Consider the following 15,613-nt stretch of genomic DNA (forward strand, 5'->3'; position numbering starts at 1 on the left):
AGACCTACCACTACTGGAAGGTAACTCACCTCGTAGTAGCTGCTGATCTATGTGGGAATGGTCTATCTGCTACTGCTGCTCCGGAAATCCTCCGGCTGTAATTCCCACCAAACACTTAGTCAAATACTGCTAACCGCCCTCAGGGTAAATTGTCCATTTACCCTTAACAAGTCATGATTCAAGTCACAGTCAACTGCCAGTTGACCAAACTCGCCGAGTTGGCTTGCCAACTCGCCGAGTCCCTTTCTCTATACCCAAGTCCAATAGTCCTTCATCCTACTCGCCGAGTTGTATGAACAACTCACCAAGTTCGCCTTCATCCGAAGAACACTCTAAGTTGTGACTCGCCGAGTTGTATGAACAACTCGCAGAGTTGTTCTTGAGACAAGAAGATTGCCATGAACTCGCTGAGTCATGGCATTAACTCGCCGAGTGACTTCATGAGTGATTCTGGCTTCCAACCCACTGAGTCACACCCTATGACTCACTACTCCAAACCGCAAACACGAAAAGGGGAAACTCGGGGACTCGCGACTCGACTCACCAAGTCCAAGGGACGACTCGCCAAGTCAGCCACATCCAACTACTATACACTTGATTTTTCTTGAATCCAGCTCATGCCATTCATAGATCTGGGTTTCTAGGGCATGGATTACACGTAAAGTTTCCAACTTTACGTGTAGATAATCACCAATGAAGGTTTTAGGGCTCAAAGTGCACCAAAAGGGGTAGATCTAGGACTTTCATGCAATATGACTCCATAAAGGCAGTAGATCCAAGCTCCAGGGGCTAAATCATGCCTAGATCTAGAGGCTAACAACTTATTACAACCCACAAGGCACAAACAACCTTGGGGAATGGCTCAAGAAGGACTTTCATGAAGCTAATAGAGAGTATAAGCTTGAAAACAGAGGGGAAACGAGCTATACCTCAAGGAAAACGTTGAGATGTCACAAAGATGCTTGGCCTCCTTCTCCTCTTCTTGATCTACTCTTCTTTCTCCTCAAAAACTTCAAGAACACACCAAAACACTTCAATCTCACAAGGAATAAAGGTAAAAACGATGTTGGGAGCTCTGAGGGTGAATGGGGGCGAGCTTGGGGCGGAAATGAGGGTTTAAATAGGGTGCAAACCCTTGAAATTTAGGGTTTCATCAAACAACGGTGACTCGCCGAGTCTAGAATATGGACTCGCCGAGTCGCCAACTTCAACGTGCCCCGGACCCCGTTCCTACTCGGCGAGTCGGGCCTACAACTCGCCGAGTCCAAGGCTAAAAATGACCAATACTTAGATAAATTATACGTACCAGGAACCAGGTGCTACAAATCTCCCCCACTTATTTTAGACTTCGTCCTCGAAGTCTGCCGTTCGATCCTAAAACAGCTCAAGGTAATGCTCTATCATTTCTTCCACTGGCTCCCAAGTCCACTCTGAACCCTTGTGGTGCTGTCATTGCACTTTCACTAGCTCCACCCTCTTGTTCCTTAGATCCTTCGACTTCCGGTCGAGGATTGCGATTGGGCGCTCAATGTTATTCAGGATGTCATCAACCTGTATATCCTCTAATGGCACCACTGCTGAATCATCCACGAGACACTTCCGCAGGTAGGAGATATGAAAGGTGTTATGGATCTGGCTGAGCTCGGCTGGCAGATCAAGCCTATATGCCACCTTGCCCACCCGGGCTACAACCCTGAACGGTCCGATGAATCTCGGGCCCAACTTGCCCCACTTCTTGAATCGAATGATGCCTTTCCAAGGCGACACCTTCAGGAGAACCATGTCCCCGACCTGGAACTCTAGGTCTGATCGACGCTTGTCGGCGTAACTTTTCTACCGACTCTACGCAGTCTGAAGCCTGCTCTGAACCTGTTGGATTCTCTCGGTCATCTTGAGCACCACCTCGGTGCTCCCCATGACCCTCTGGCCAACTTCACCCAAGCATATCGGGGTCCTGCACCTCCGATCGTACAACATCTCAAATGGGGGACGGTCAATACTCGCGTGGTAGTTGTTGTTGTATGAGAACTCAGCCAAGGGAAGATAGGTATCCCAGCTACCACCGAAATCTAACACGCATGCCTGTAACATATCCTCCAAAGTCTGGATGGTCCGCTCACTCTGACCGTCCTTCTGCGGGTGAAAGGCGGTGCTAAAATGCAGACAAGTGCCCAACTCATCATGAAACCTCTTCCAAAACCTGGAAGTGAACCGCACATCTCGATCTGATATCACTGACACTGGCACCCCGTGCCACACCACTATCTCCCTGATATAGATATCAGCCAACTTTTCGGCCGAGATACTCTCCTGAATCGGAATAAAATGGGCGCTCTTGGTCAACCGATCCACGATGACCCAAATCGAATCTACTCCTCGTGCCGTTCGTGGAAGCTTAGTGATAAAATCCATCGTAATATCCTCCCATTTCCACAACGGGATATCCAACAGTTGCATCTTGTCGTGCGGTCTCTGATGCTCGGCCTTGACCTTCATGCAGGTCAAACACCGTTCGACGTGCCACGCCACATCCCACTTCATGCAGGGCCACCAATAGTCTAGGCGAAGATCCGGATACATCTTCGTCGCCCCTGGATGAATAGAGAATCGGGATTTGTGCGCCTCCTCCATCAAGATCTGGCGCACGCCTCCATGATACGGAACCCACACCCTACGGTGTAGTGTCAATAACCCATGACTATCATAATCGAAGGAGGTGACTTGACCCATTATTCGCTCACTCTTCCGATGCTCCTCCTTCATAACCTCCTGTTGAGCCTCCCGAATCTGCTCCAACAGGGGAGTCACCACAGTCATCCTCATGCAAACATCCCTAATCGGCGCCGCCTTGCGGCTAAGCGCATTAGCCACCACATTGGCCTTCCCCGGGTGGTAAAGGATCTCGCAATCGTAATCCTTCACCACGTCCAACCACCGACACTGTCTCATGTTCAGATCCGGCTGATCCATGAGGTACCTCAAACTCTTGTGGTCCGTGTAAATGGTACATCGAACCTCATATAGGTAATGCCGCCATATCTTGAGGGCGAAGACCACCGCCCCCAACTCTAAATCATGTGTTGGGTAATTTGCCTCGTGAGGCTTCAGCTGCCTCGAGGCATAAGCAATGACATGCCCCCTCTGCATCAACACTGCGCCTAAACCTGAGATCGACGCATCGCAATATACCACAAACTCCTCCACGCCCTCGGGCAGGGCTAAGATCAGCACCTCGCACAATCTCTGCCTCAGAGTCTCGAACGCTGCCTGCTGCTCAGGCCCCCATCGAAAGACCATGGATTTCCTAGTCAACCGTGTCAGGGGTATGGCTATCTTGGAGAAATCTTGAATGAACCTCCGATAGTAGCATGCTATTCCTAGAAAACTTTGAATCTCAGATGGAGACTTCAGAACCTCCCACCTCATCACGGCCTCCACCTTGGCCGGGTCTACTGAAATCCCGTTCTGGTTGACGAGGTGCCCAAGGAACTGCACCTCGTGCAACCAAAACTCACATTTGGAGAACTTGGCATACAAGCTCTCCCTCCTTAAGGTTTCCAAAACCTCTCTCAGATGCTCCTCGTGCTCCTCCTGTGTCTTGGAATAAACTAAGATGTCATCAATGAAAACTATCACAGACCGATCCATCATCGGCCTACATATGCGGTTCATGAGGTCCATGAACGTGACAGGAGCATTGGTGAGCCCAAACGGCATCACCACGAACTCATAATGGCCATAACGCGTCCGAAACGCGGTCTTCTGTATATCCTCCTGTCTAACCCTCATCTGATGATAGCCCAACGCAAATCGATCTTGGAGAACCAAGATGCTCCCTGCAACTGATCGAAGAAGTCATCAATCCTCAGGAGTGGGTAATGGTTCTTTACCGTTACCTTATTCAGCTCCCGGTAATCTATACACATCCGATGCGACCCGTCCTTCTTCTTCACAAACAGGATCGGGGCTCCCCAGGGTGAACTGCTCAGACGAATAAATCCCTTGTCTAGCAGCTCCTGCAGATGCGTAGACAACTCCTGCATCTCGGGAGGAGCCAACCGATAGGGTGCCTTGGCTATCGGAGCTGCTCCAGGAACTAGGTCGATCCTGAACTCTACCTGACGCTCCGGAGGTATTCCAGGAAGCTCCTCCGGGAACACATCAGCGTAGTCTCACACCACTGGAACCTCGCTCACCGTCGCCTTACCCGTCTCCCGGGTATCCATAACATACGCGACATACCCCGCGCATCCCTGCTGAAGGTAGCGCCTAGCTCTCGCTGCTGAACATACTATAGGTCCACGGTGTGGCCTCTCTCCGTGGATCACCAACTCTCCCCCGCTTGGGATCCTGACCCGCACTAGCTGCTGTGCGCAATCTATCACCACCCCATTAGGGCTCAACTAATCCATGCCTATAATCACCTTGTTTCCCCGCAACGGTATGGGAACCAAATCCACCAAATAGCGCTCCTCAAATATCCTTAGGACACAATCCCTGAATACTGCAGACTCTCGCACTGATCGATCATCAGCAATCTCTACCTCTAAAGGGCAATCCAACATGCCCGAGGACTCAGTAAACCTCTTGCTAAGCGCAAGGGAAACAAATGATCGGGTGGCACCCAAGTCGAACAACACCCGAACCGGAATACCGTTCACATGGAACAATCCTAATGCATATACACAGAGCACATATCAATAACATAACATCATAAAATAAAGTATAGGGAAAGAATCATACTCGTCACCACATCGGGTGCGTCGCGTGCCTCTTCTGCAGTCAGCTGAAACGCCTGATTCCTCACCACTGGAGCCTCTACCTTGCCCTGCCGGCCATCTGTAATCCGCAGGGTAGCTGGAGCTGGCGCCTTAACCGATGCTGGTGATGTCAACTGGGGGCAATTGGCCTTCTTGTGGCCCCTCTGGTTGCAGTGGAAAGACAGCAACTCAGACGTCTGTATCACTGGTGCAGGGTCGGTACAATCCCTGCTGAAATGCCCCGACTTGCCGCACTTATAGCAGCCCGATGATCCCAATCTACATGCCCCCTCATGAGGCCTGCCGCATTTCCTGCAGCGACTCGGTCCTGACTGGCCTTTCGGCCTACCATCTGATCCCTTGGGCTTCTTCCCCGAAGCCCCTCCTATCTGTCCCTCCTCTGTCTTCCTCTTTCGGACGTGCTCCAGATCTATCTCTCTCTCCCTCGCCCTGGCAATCATAGAGTCCAAGGTAGGGCAAGCTGAAAAACTGACATGCTCTCGAATATCAGCTCGGAGCAAGTCATGGTAGCGGGTCCTCCTCATGTCCTCATCACCCGCACACTGGGGCACTAATAATGCACTCTCCCGGAACTTGGCGGTGATCTCCGCCACAGTCTCCGTCGTCTGTCTCATGTCTAGGAACTCCCTTTCCAGCTGCTGAAGCTCGACAACCGACGCAAACTCTGCCCTGAACATGGTCGCAAATTCCGACCATGTCATAGCCTCGATAGCCGAGGCTCCCAACGAGTCGCTCACGGACTCACACCAATCCCTAGCTCGATCTCGAAAACACCCTGCCGCAAATCTCACCTTTGACCCCTCAGGGCAGAAGCTAATCGTCTGTGTAGACTCAATGTCTGCAATCCATCGTCTGGAAGCTATGGGGTCCTTCGCCCCATGAAAATCCGGCGCACCACTGCCCTGAAAGTCCTTGAAGGATAGTGTGCAGGGTCCTGACTGGCCAGATGCCATGTCGCTCCTGAATGCTCGGCGGCGATCCTACATCATCTCCAATATCCCTTCCTTGATTGACCCGAAGATAATGGGGGTCGACTCAAGGATGCCTTTGGTGATCTCTGACGCGATGAACTCGCGTAGCCCCTCATCTACTGGCTCGGAACCTGGTCCCGAACCCGATCCCTCTCCTGTACTGCAAACTGCTGGCCTCGGGCGTAGTACCACCATTCTAAAATACAAAAGAAATAACAACTGTTAGTGATACTGATACCCCTGGAGGGATTACACCTACTAAAAGTTCCCTGGTTTTATCTTGGCCTTCCTCGGTTCGGGTACGGATCCTCTGCTTTCAGTAGTACGGGCCCATACTACCTTCCACGTCTATCCGTACCTTCTCCAAAGACTGCTTTGACTCTACCAGGTCCCTTCCACTACCGCTGATCACTGCTACTCTTATCCTAGGTTTTCCCTAGGAAACCTCTGACTCCACCCATCCCAGTCCTCAGTTGTTGATGGTCTCTTTGTGATGCCAATTAGCTATTACCTGAATGCAATCACATGCGACGAGGCTTGGATAAACCTTCGAGTAAGGGACTCATCCCTACAACGGTTAAGACTCAAACAAGAGCTACGCAATAGGGTCAAATCCAACACTCTGAGATTATTCAACCCTGGTCACATGTGACTTTAGCGTATCCACCTAACAGCTAACTCCCCTCACTCAAAGCCCACATAGCACAAAGCAAACAGCATTTGGACATAAAGAAAACAATCTCAAGCAACTCTATCCTCGTAGAGAAAAACTGGACTAGCATACAATGATAAACTCGTACTATCAGGAATAACCTAAACAGGCTACCCTACTGCTGTCTACTCAATTCTAGCATGCAACCTTTTTATATACTGAAGCACATAAAGCAGGCACATAAGGCATCACTCCTAGATCCTTAGTCCTATTCTAGCATGCTGTTCTACAGAAACTGATAAACATATATAAACTTGTATGGGTACATTGGGGAATACTTACTTGAGCTCGGCCGGTCGCGCACATCACACACTTTGATCTTTCTTAAAACCCCTTTTACTTACCCTTTTAGAAAACATTTTCTCTTTCCAAAATCTTTTAATCCCTCGATTTGAGTTCAAACACCCCCGAAGGTGTGTCCGAATCCCTCAAACCAGGGCTTTGATACCAACTTGTAACACCCCAAAAATACGAGCCAAAAATTTCATTTTTGAAAACATATAATTAGCAAAACATTCGAATTAAAACATTTACTGATCATAACATTTTATAAAGATATCGCATGTCTGGAAAAACATTTCATAAAACATAATAATGTCAGAGTACAAATCCTCAGGAAGATCTCATGATGCGGAATACGGAGCATGTGTGTGATGGGCCGCTACCGCGCCAGCTCTTTCCCCTTCGAAGAAGAGGTACCTGAAACCAAAACTAAAAACTGTAAGCACGAAGCTTAGTGAGTTCCCCCATCATACCGCATACCATAAAATCACATATCATACATATTGTCAGGCATTTATGGGGTGCCCGACCTACCCGGTACGGCCATTCTAGGGTGCCGACCTACCCGTGTCAAGCCATTCTGGGGTGCTAACTACCCATGTCAAGCCATTCTTGGGTGCTGGCTACCCTTCGGTCCTGACGACCGAACCTCGGGGACTATTTCACTCCTACTGCTACTATCACATATATCGTAACATAACATATTATCAGACATATCTGGGGTGCCTGAACTATCCTTCGGTCCTAGCAACCGAACTCGGGGACTAGTCCCCTCCTACTACCTCTATCGCATATAACGTAAAAAGCCAGCATGCAAACATATCATCATATACTGTCAGACCTATCTGGGGTGTCTGACTACCCTTCGGTCCTAACAACTGAACTCTACTACTATCACATACAACATATAATGCTAGCATATAACATATCAGGTAGTAGCAAACCTAGATGATATCACAAAGACAATCATATATCATACATCTCCTACTGGTGGGCCGGCATTGTGGCCTTAGACCCACCGCTACTAGAACGTAACTCACCTTGTAGTAGCTGCTGATCTGTGTGGGAATGGTCTGTCTGCTGCTGCTGCTCCGGAAATCCTCCGGCTGTAATTCCCACCAAACACTTAGTCAAATACTGCTAACCGCCCTCAGGGTAAATTGTCCATTTACCCTTAACAAGTCATGAGTCAAGTCACAGTCAACTGCCAGTTGACCAGACTCGCCGAGTTGGCTTGCCAACTCGCCGAGTCCCTTTATCTATACCCAAGTCCAATAGTCCTTCATCCTACTTGCCGAGTTGTATGAACAACTCGCCAAGTTCGCCTTCATCCGAAGAACACTCTAAGCTGTGACTCGCCGAGTTGTATGAACAACTCGTCGAATTGTTCTTGAGACAAGAAGATTTCCATGAACTCGCCGAGTCATGGCATTGACTCGCCGAGTGACTTCATGAGTGATTCTGGCTTCCAACCCACTGAGTCACACCCTATGACTCACTACTCCAACTTGCAAACACGAAAAGGGGAAACTCGGGGACTCGCGACTCGACTCGCTGAGTCCGAGGGACGACTCGCCGAGTCGGCCACATGCAATTACTATACACTCGATTTTTCTTGAATCTAGCACATGCCATTCACAGATCTGGGTTTCTAGGGCATGGATTACACGTAGAGTTTCCAACTTTACGTGTAGATAATCACCAATGAAGGTTTTAGGGCTCAAAGTGCACCAAAAGGGGTAGATCTAGGACTTTCATGCAATATGACTCCATAAAGGCAGTAGATCCAAGCTCCAGGGGCTAAATCATGCCTAGATCTAGAGGCTAACAACTTATTACAACCCACAAGGCACAAACAACCTTGGGGAATGGCTCAAGAAGGACTTTCATGAAGCTAATAGAGAGTATAAGCTTGAAAACAGAGGGGAAACGAGCTATACCTCAAGGAAAACGTTGAGATGTCACAAAGATGCTTGGCCTCCTTCTCCTCTTCTTGATCTACTCTTCTTTCTCCTCAAAAACTTCAAGAACACACCAAAACACTTCAATCTCACAAGGAATAAAGGTAAAAACGATGTTGGGAGCTCTGAGGGTGAATGGGGGCGAGCTTGGGGCGGAAATGAGGGTTTAAATAGGGTGCAAACCCTTGAAATTTAGGGTTTCATCAAACAACGGTGACTCACCGAGTTTTATTGCAATATTTTTATACTTATATGAAAATTCTTGACTGTTGAGTCTATTTTATAGGTCTTGAAATGTTAAATCAACATATGTCCAAATGCTTGTATTGCAGATGTGCTTCTGCACAGTTGTGGAATCAGGGATGGGGTTTATGAAAATTCTACATCTAACCATTCCATTAAACTATCAATTATTTATGAAAAAATTATCGAACTTATTTCACTGTTTTGATAACATTTGTTGTCGACTCAATTTCTCTTTCAGTTTCAGGTTCTTATATGGTCAAGTGGTCTCAAATTTGCTGCATGTGGCCTTAGATTTGTAGCATTTCTGACACCATATATTGATCTCATTAGGATTGGTGGATTAAGGTAATTACTTGATCTTTTTATTAAATTTACATATTTGAAAAGTATTTTTTTTTCATGAATTCTAATGTTCCTCAAAAGACAACTCATATTTCTATTTGTTTATCTCTACGGTTAGGATTAACAAATGAAAGAATAGATAAAAAAAACATAAGCAAAAATAGAAAAAAATAAAAACAAATTCCCATAACATTGAACTTGAAGGTGCACACACCCCAAAACCTCAGTGTTAACTGCTAAGTGAAGTTTCCAAGGTAAATAACATTTCCCTCTTTCTCTTCATATTCTCTTTTGTTGTTGTATAGCCTCTATTGTTGCAGCTAACTCTAAAAAATGTTGATCGTTAGTACAAAAAGTTGCAATTAACTTTTTTATATGATTAAGAGCCTTCAAGATTTGCTAATTTTTCTTATAAAAATTTGAAAACTACTATAGGGAAATCTACTAAGGCGCTTTGGAAGGGAGGGTTAAGATAAGATGTCCAATGGAGTCTTGATGATGATTTAAGATTGTCATGGTTAGTTTGATTTTAGAATTACTTTATTTGGCTTTTTTTGTGTTTTTTTGATGAATTTTTTTTAGTTCAACAGATATATATGGGCAATCTACAAACCACCATCATCTTCTCTGGTTTTTCATCAAGGTACCCCCCCCCCCCCCCCACACACACACACACACATATATATATATATATATATATATATATATTTGATGTTTTAAGTTTTAGAACCATCTTACAAATTTAAAACATAATCAATAGAAGCTTTTAGAGATTCAATAACATTGTTTTGTTGAAGAAAAAATGAAAGTTGGAATCTTTTACGATTAAATGTTTTCTTAAATATAGGACACATGGATTCATCGAAATAAGCTGGAATATCCACTACCACCTCTATCACCGCCTCTACCACCATCGTCGGGATCAACACCTCCAACATCAGCGCCATCTCAACCACCACAACCGCCCCACCACCATCCGTCTCTATGCAGGATGAAAGTTTAAATAGTGGCAGAGATGTATCTGGTGAAGCGGATTCAACAATAATTACATTACTATTTGAAGTTCAAAACTTTATAAAATTTTGGATGTTTTATAAATATTTTTTATTGTTTATCTTTCAGATTTTTAATATTCCTGATGATTGATCTCAAAATCAACCTGAAGGTGATGGCCTTCAGGTCCTACCTAAATGGGTAATGTTTAAAGATATGAATCTTAGGAATAGTGTAGTTACCATTTTTTTTGGCAAAATTGATCCTTGTATTATTGTTGGGCTTTAAAGTTAGGAATAGTAAATTAGGATTTTTTTTTGTCAACTTTGCTCCTCATTCTTTACCCATTTTGACACTTTTGGTCCTTGCAATCCATATTTTTACACTTTTTAGGAACCTTTAATATTTAAAGTTTGGTCACAAATTTTAACGGTTTGACAACTTTGATCCCTTTTCTAAAAACTTGCTAAATCCTACTCATTTGATTCTTTAGCCATTTTGACACTTCTGATCTTTGCAGTCAAACTTTTATATTTTTTTATAAAAACATGAAAAAAAACGGTCCGGGGCAAAACCGGGGCTTTTCATCCTTGCACTTTCTACGTCTGTCATATTTATCGATTCGGAAACAACAACGAAAACTTCTGACCCCCGCGTAGCGGGTTACCTTTCTAGTTATTATTAAAATAAACGGTTCAATTTGCACATTCTACAGGCCAAAAGTTCAAGAGGCCACGAGTTCGACCCGGACTCTTGTTTTCCTGTTTTCCTCTCAACTTAAGATGCTACCTCCATAAACCATCATTATTCCACGTAACCTGCTGAAAAGGTCACTGAAGGATAAAATTTCTGTAAATTTTTATAAAAATTTGGGGAAATTCGAAAAAACCAAAAACCAATCCAACATATATATATATATATATATATATATATATATATATATATATATATATATATATATATATATATATATAAAAGACAAAATTACAAAAATGGTCCCTATGGTTTGCCAAAAATCACAAAGTCAGTCCCTGCTAATTTTTTTTGACGAACATGGTCCCTGTAGTTTCCAAAACTTGCATCAATGGCCCTTTTTGTTGACGCCGTTACTGTTCATCCGTTAGTGTAAGGGCATTTTGGTCTTTTCAAGTAGCAGGGACTAGGTTTGTGACTATAGGTAAACCATAGGGACCATTTATGTATTTTTTTTTTTCTATATTTTATGTTTATGAGTTTGTGACTTTTCCACTCATTTACTTTTTAAAATATCACTTTGAACCCTTCACTTTGAACTTTGAAAAATGTTATCTTCACCCCTCTATTTTCTAAATTTTCGTGTTTAACCCCGTATTATATATAATTTGTTTTTTATTAATAGCTTTTGTTCGCTAACCTAAAAAAACTATTTTTACGTGTTTATTTTCATATATTTGTCGGTATAATTCAAGATGATCAACGTTTCGATTATAATTTAGAACTTTCTTTCGTTATTTTTTTTAAAGTTACATGTTTTTTTTTATAAAATTGTCGGTTTAAATTCGAGCTTATTTTTCGGCGTAGTTTTTTTTTTTTAACTTTATGTACGTTTCATACGTATGAGACGGATCATATATAATAACTTTCGTTTGTTAATTTTAAAAAATATATTATATTCGAGATTGTCTATGTTTTGATGTATTTTTTTATACATTTTGTGCTTAATTTTATATACATTCCTACGTATCATTCAGGTCATATATAATAACTTTCGTTTGTTAGCTTAAAAAATGTAGTATATTCGAGTTTGTCTATGTTTCGACCTAACTTTTGTTTCATGTTTTTTACGTATCAATATAGATTCGAGTTCGTCTATATTTCGACGTAATTTTTTTTATGTTTCGTGCTTATTTTTATGTACGTGTTTTTTTCATTCATGTTTTTTTTATGTCAAAATGCAACTTTTATGACTATAATTACCAAAATTCAACTTACAAAATTCAAGCTTATAATTACGCTTTTATCTATTATATGTGAACAAACTTATACATAGGAACTTACATAAAATAAGCACCAAAACGTACAAAAACAATTAAATCAAAACATAAAAAATAAACAAAAAGAAAAACTCAAATTTATATCAGCACGTGCATAAAAATAAGTAAGATTTTTTTAAGTTAAAGAACGAAAGTTTAAATAATAAAAAATATATAATATGTGACCCTAATCATAAGTAGGAAACGTACAGAAAATAAAGCACGGAAACGTTAAAAAAATATGTTTCGCAAAACGTTTTGGTGCTTATTTACGTATATTTCTACGTATAAGTTTGTTCACATATAATAGATAAAAGCGTAATTATAAGTTTGAATTTTGTAAGTTGAATTTTGGTGATTATAATCATAAAAGTTGCATTTCGACGTAAAAAAAACATGAATGAAAAAAACACGTACATAAAAATAAGCACGAAACATAAAAAAAATTACGTCGAAATATAGACGAACTCGAATTTATATTGATACGTAAAAAACATGAAACAAAAGTTAGGTCGAAACATAAACAAACTCGAATATACTATATTTTTTAAGCTAACAAACAAAAGTTATTATATATGACCCAAATGATACATAGGAATGTATATAAAATTAAGCACAAAATATATAGAAAATACATCAAAACATAGACAATCTCGAATATAATATATTTTTTAAAATTAACAAACGAAAGTTATTATATATGACTCGTGTCATACGTAGGAAACGTACATAAAGTTAAAAAAAAAAAAAAAAAACGTTAATCACCTTAAATTATACTGACAAATATATGAAAATAAACACGTAAAAATAGTTTTTTTAGGTTAGCGAACAAAAGTTATTAATAAAAAAACAAATCCTCCCTAATAAATGAAAACAATTTTGCCACATGTCACTCTTTCATGAACTTAGACACATGTCATTTTTTGGTATTTTTTAATAAATGTTTTTTCCACGTGTCATTTCCTTATTGTTTGTCTTTTTTTAATTAACACATCATATTTATACCTCAATAATTGCCTTATTTGAAAATAACAATTAAATTACAATATTTAACTCATACACTAATAAATATGTTTCCTTTTAAATTCAAATTTTAAATTTAAATAAATTTTTATTTAAACCTTTATATTTAATTTTTTTGTTCTATCCAACCCGTATAATTCCCTGCTACTTGAAAAGACCAAAATGCCCTTACACTAACGGATGACCAGTAACGGCGTCAGCAAAAAGGGCCATTGATGCAAGTTTTGGAAACCACAGGGACCATGTTCGTCAAAAAAAATTAGCAGGGACTGACTTTGTGATTTTTGGCAAACCATAGGGACCATTTTTATAATTTTCTCTATTTTTAAATATAATTATAAAACAGTTTTCATTTTTTTAACACCCTTGCGACTTGCCATATATAAACCAATATAAATACATCTGATCAACACCGGCTACCGACAAATGGTAACAACTTGTTTCATCGGAAGCATTTTATACTTACGTCTTCATCACCACCTCAGATTATAGAAGCTCAGCCCATAGATTGAAGTCTTCTTCTTCTTCTTCTTCTTTCTTCTTCTTCTTCTTCTAGGCTTCTAGGGTTTGTTGTCCAAACATTATTCGATCAACTTTTAAACTTTAATTAAGTAAAACAAAGCATCACGTACAAGAACTTAAACGCCTTATCTAGTTATTACGACGCAAACAACAAACAACAAACAAGAACCAAAACCTCTCCATACTAGTCCCGACATTGTTGAAATGGAGCACATTGCCGACCATTGTTGCCAACATTGTACCTTCCTTCACAACCTTTCCCTGTACAAGCCGGATTATTAGGTTGTTCAGATTTTTTAATGAAAGGCTTCTTAGGATTAGAGTTTGTCTCCTCCAGAATCCACCTATGTACTTCTGTATCCATTTGAAACTCGATCTCTTCGTCGAACTCAACAACATGGATGCACTCCACCGTGGTGCTGCCGTTGCATGGCGTCATCCACCCATCACACTCTTTCACCATAGTCGTCATCATCATCATCATCATCATTGATAGTGATAACATGGCTGTAGTGAAGCTGATAGGGCTTAGTCGTCCATTGATGATCACCATCTTCGTTTTCTTGTGACGACTTAGGGTGGTGTTTCAATTCTAGATCGTTGCTTATAATGAAGTCGTTAATGGAATTGCTTTATTGGATAGCGAATACCTTTTGCTTTATAAAAGATTGCTGTCGGGGGTTTAATAATTTTTGGAAATGGTTGAGTAACAGTAGAAGCGCACAGGAGCCAATCTTGAAGAAAGGAACCCAACCAAAACCATAGTCCGGTTAGTTAGAGGTTTTTTTACTTTATCTATATTTTCTTTACCTTGTTATTTCTTTTATATATTATAATTTATAAGCAGTCCATTCTTTACTTTATAAAGGATAAGGAGAACTGTACTGTGACCTCTTTTTCTTGTCCTTGAATTGCTCTTTTCATAAAGCTAGCTACCGGCGCTTTTTCATAATTAGATCATTTTTGTGTCACCGACGGTTTTAAGTCCACGTGTTTCACCTGGACTTTATATAATTACTGATACATGTATAAAAGTTTATTTATTTTTATTTAACAAACTAATATGAAGGATTAAAAAATTGTTTCCTGCGGAACAAACTAGCAGAAAAAATTATTTTCTGCAAAGTACAAAGACAAATGGATCATTTTTTTTAGTTTTACTATTAGTAAATTTTGTTTTAAACTATCATATATTAGCCATTTCTATAATTTTACAATTATATAGAGATTATTTTTGAAATTCTAAAAAAATTAAAAACACATGTAGAACTTATGGAATCTTTTCATTTTGCCTATAGATCATTATGTAAGTTTTTTAGACTAGGGTGGGTATTTAGAATGAACCTAAAAGGATCGGAACAAATCGGCTTTTGGACCGGATCGGTTTTACATAAATTGGTGACAGACTAGTTGACGCTGGGTTTTCCGATTCTTTTCAACTTGTTAGACCAGTATATAATTTAGGTGTATATGATACAACTAGTTGAAACCCTACTAAAAGTAAGTTTATCTATTATGACTATAGGGATAAATATTTGGACCGAACCTGACTGGAACCAGATCAGACCGACTCTTGGATCAGACTGATTTTTCAGAAGTTTGTGGATCTTGGACCGAACCTGTTTAGGCCGGTTCAGAGGTGCAAATATTCACCTCTACTCATGACTATTTCTTTTATTTTGTTTTACACTTTTACACGGGTCGTTTTTGTAAATTTAATATTAAATATACACTATTTAACATTTTTATTTCTTGCTATTACAAATGG

The sequence above is a fragment of the Lactuca serriola genome, chromosome 4 (assembly GCF_051521515.1).
Source record: "Lactuca serriola cultivar US96UC23 chromosome 4, Lser_US96UC23_V15, whole genome shotgun sequence".
Classification (NCBI taxonomy): domain Eukaryota; kingdom Viridiplantae; phylum Streptophyta; class Magnoliopsida; order Asterales; family Asteraceae; genus Lactuca; species Lactuca serriola.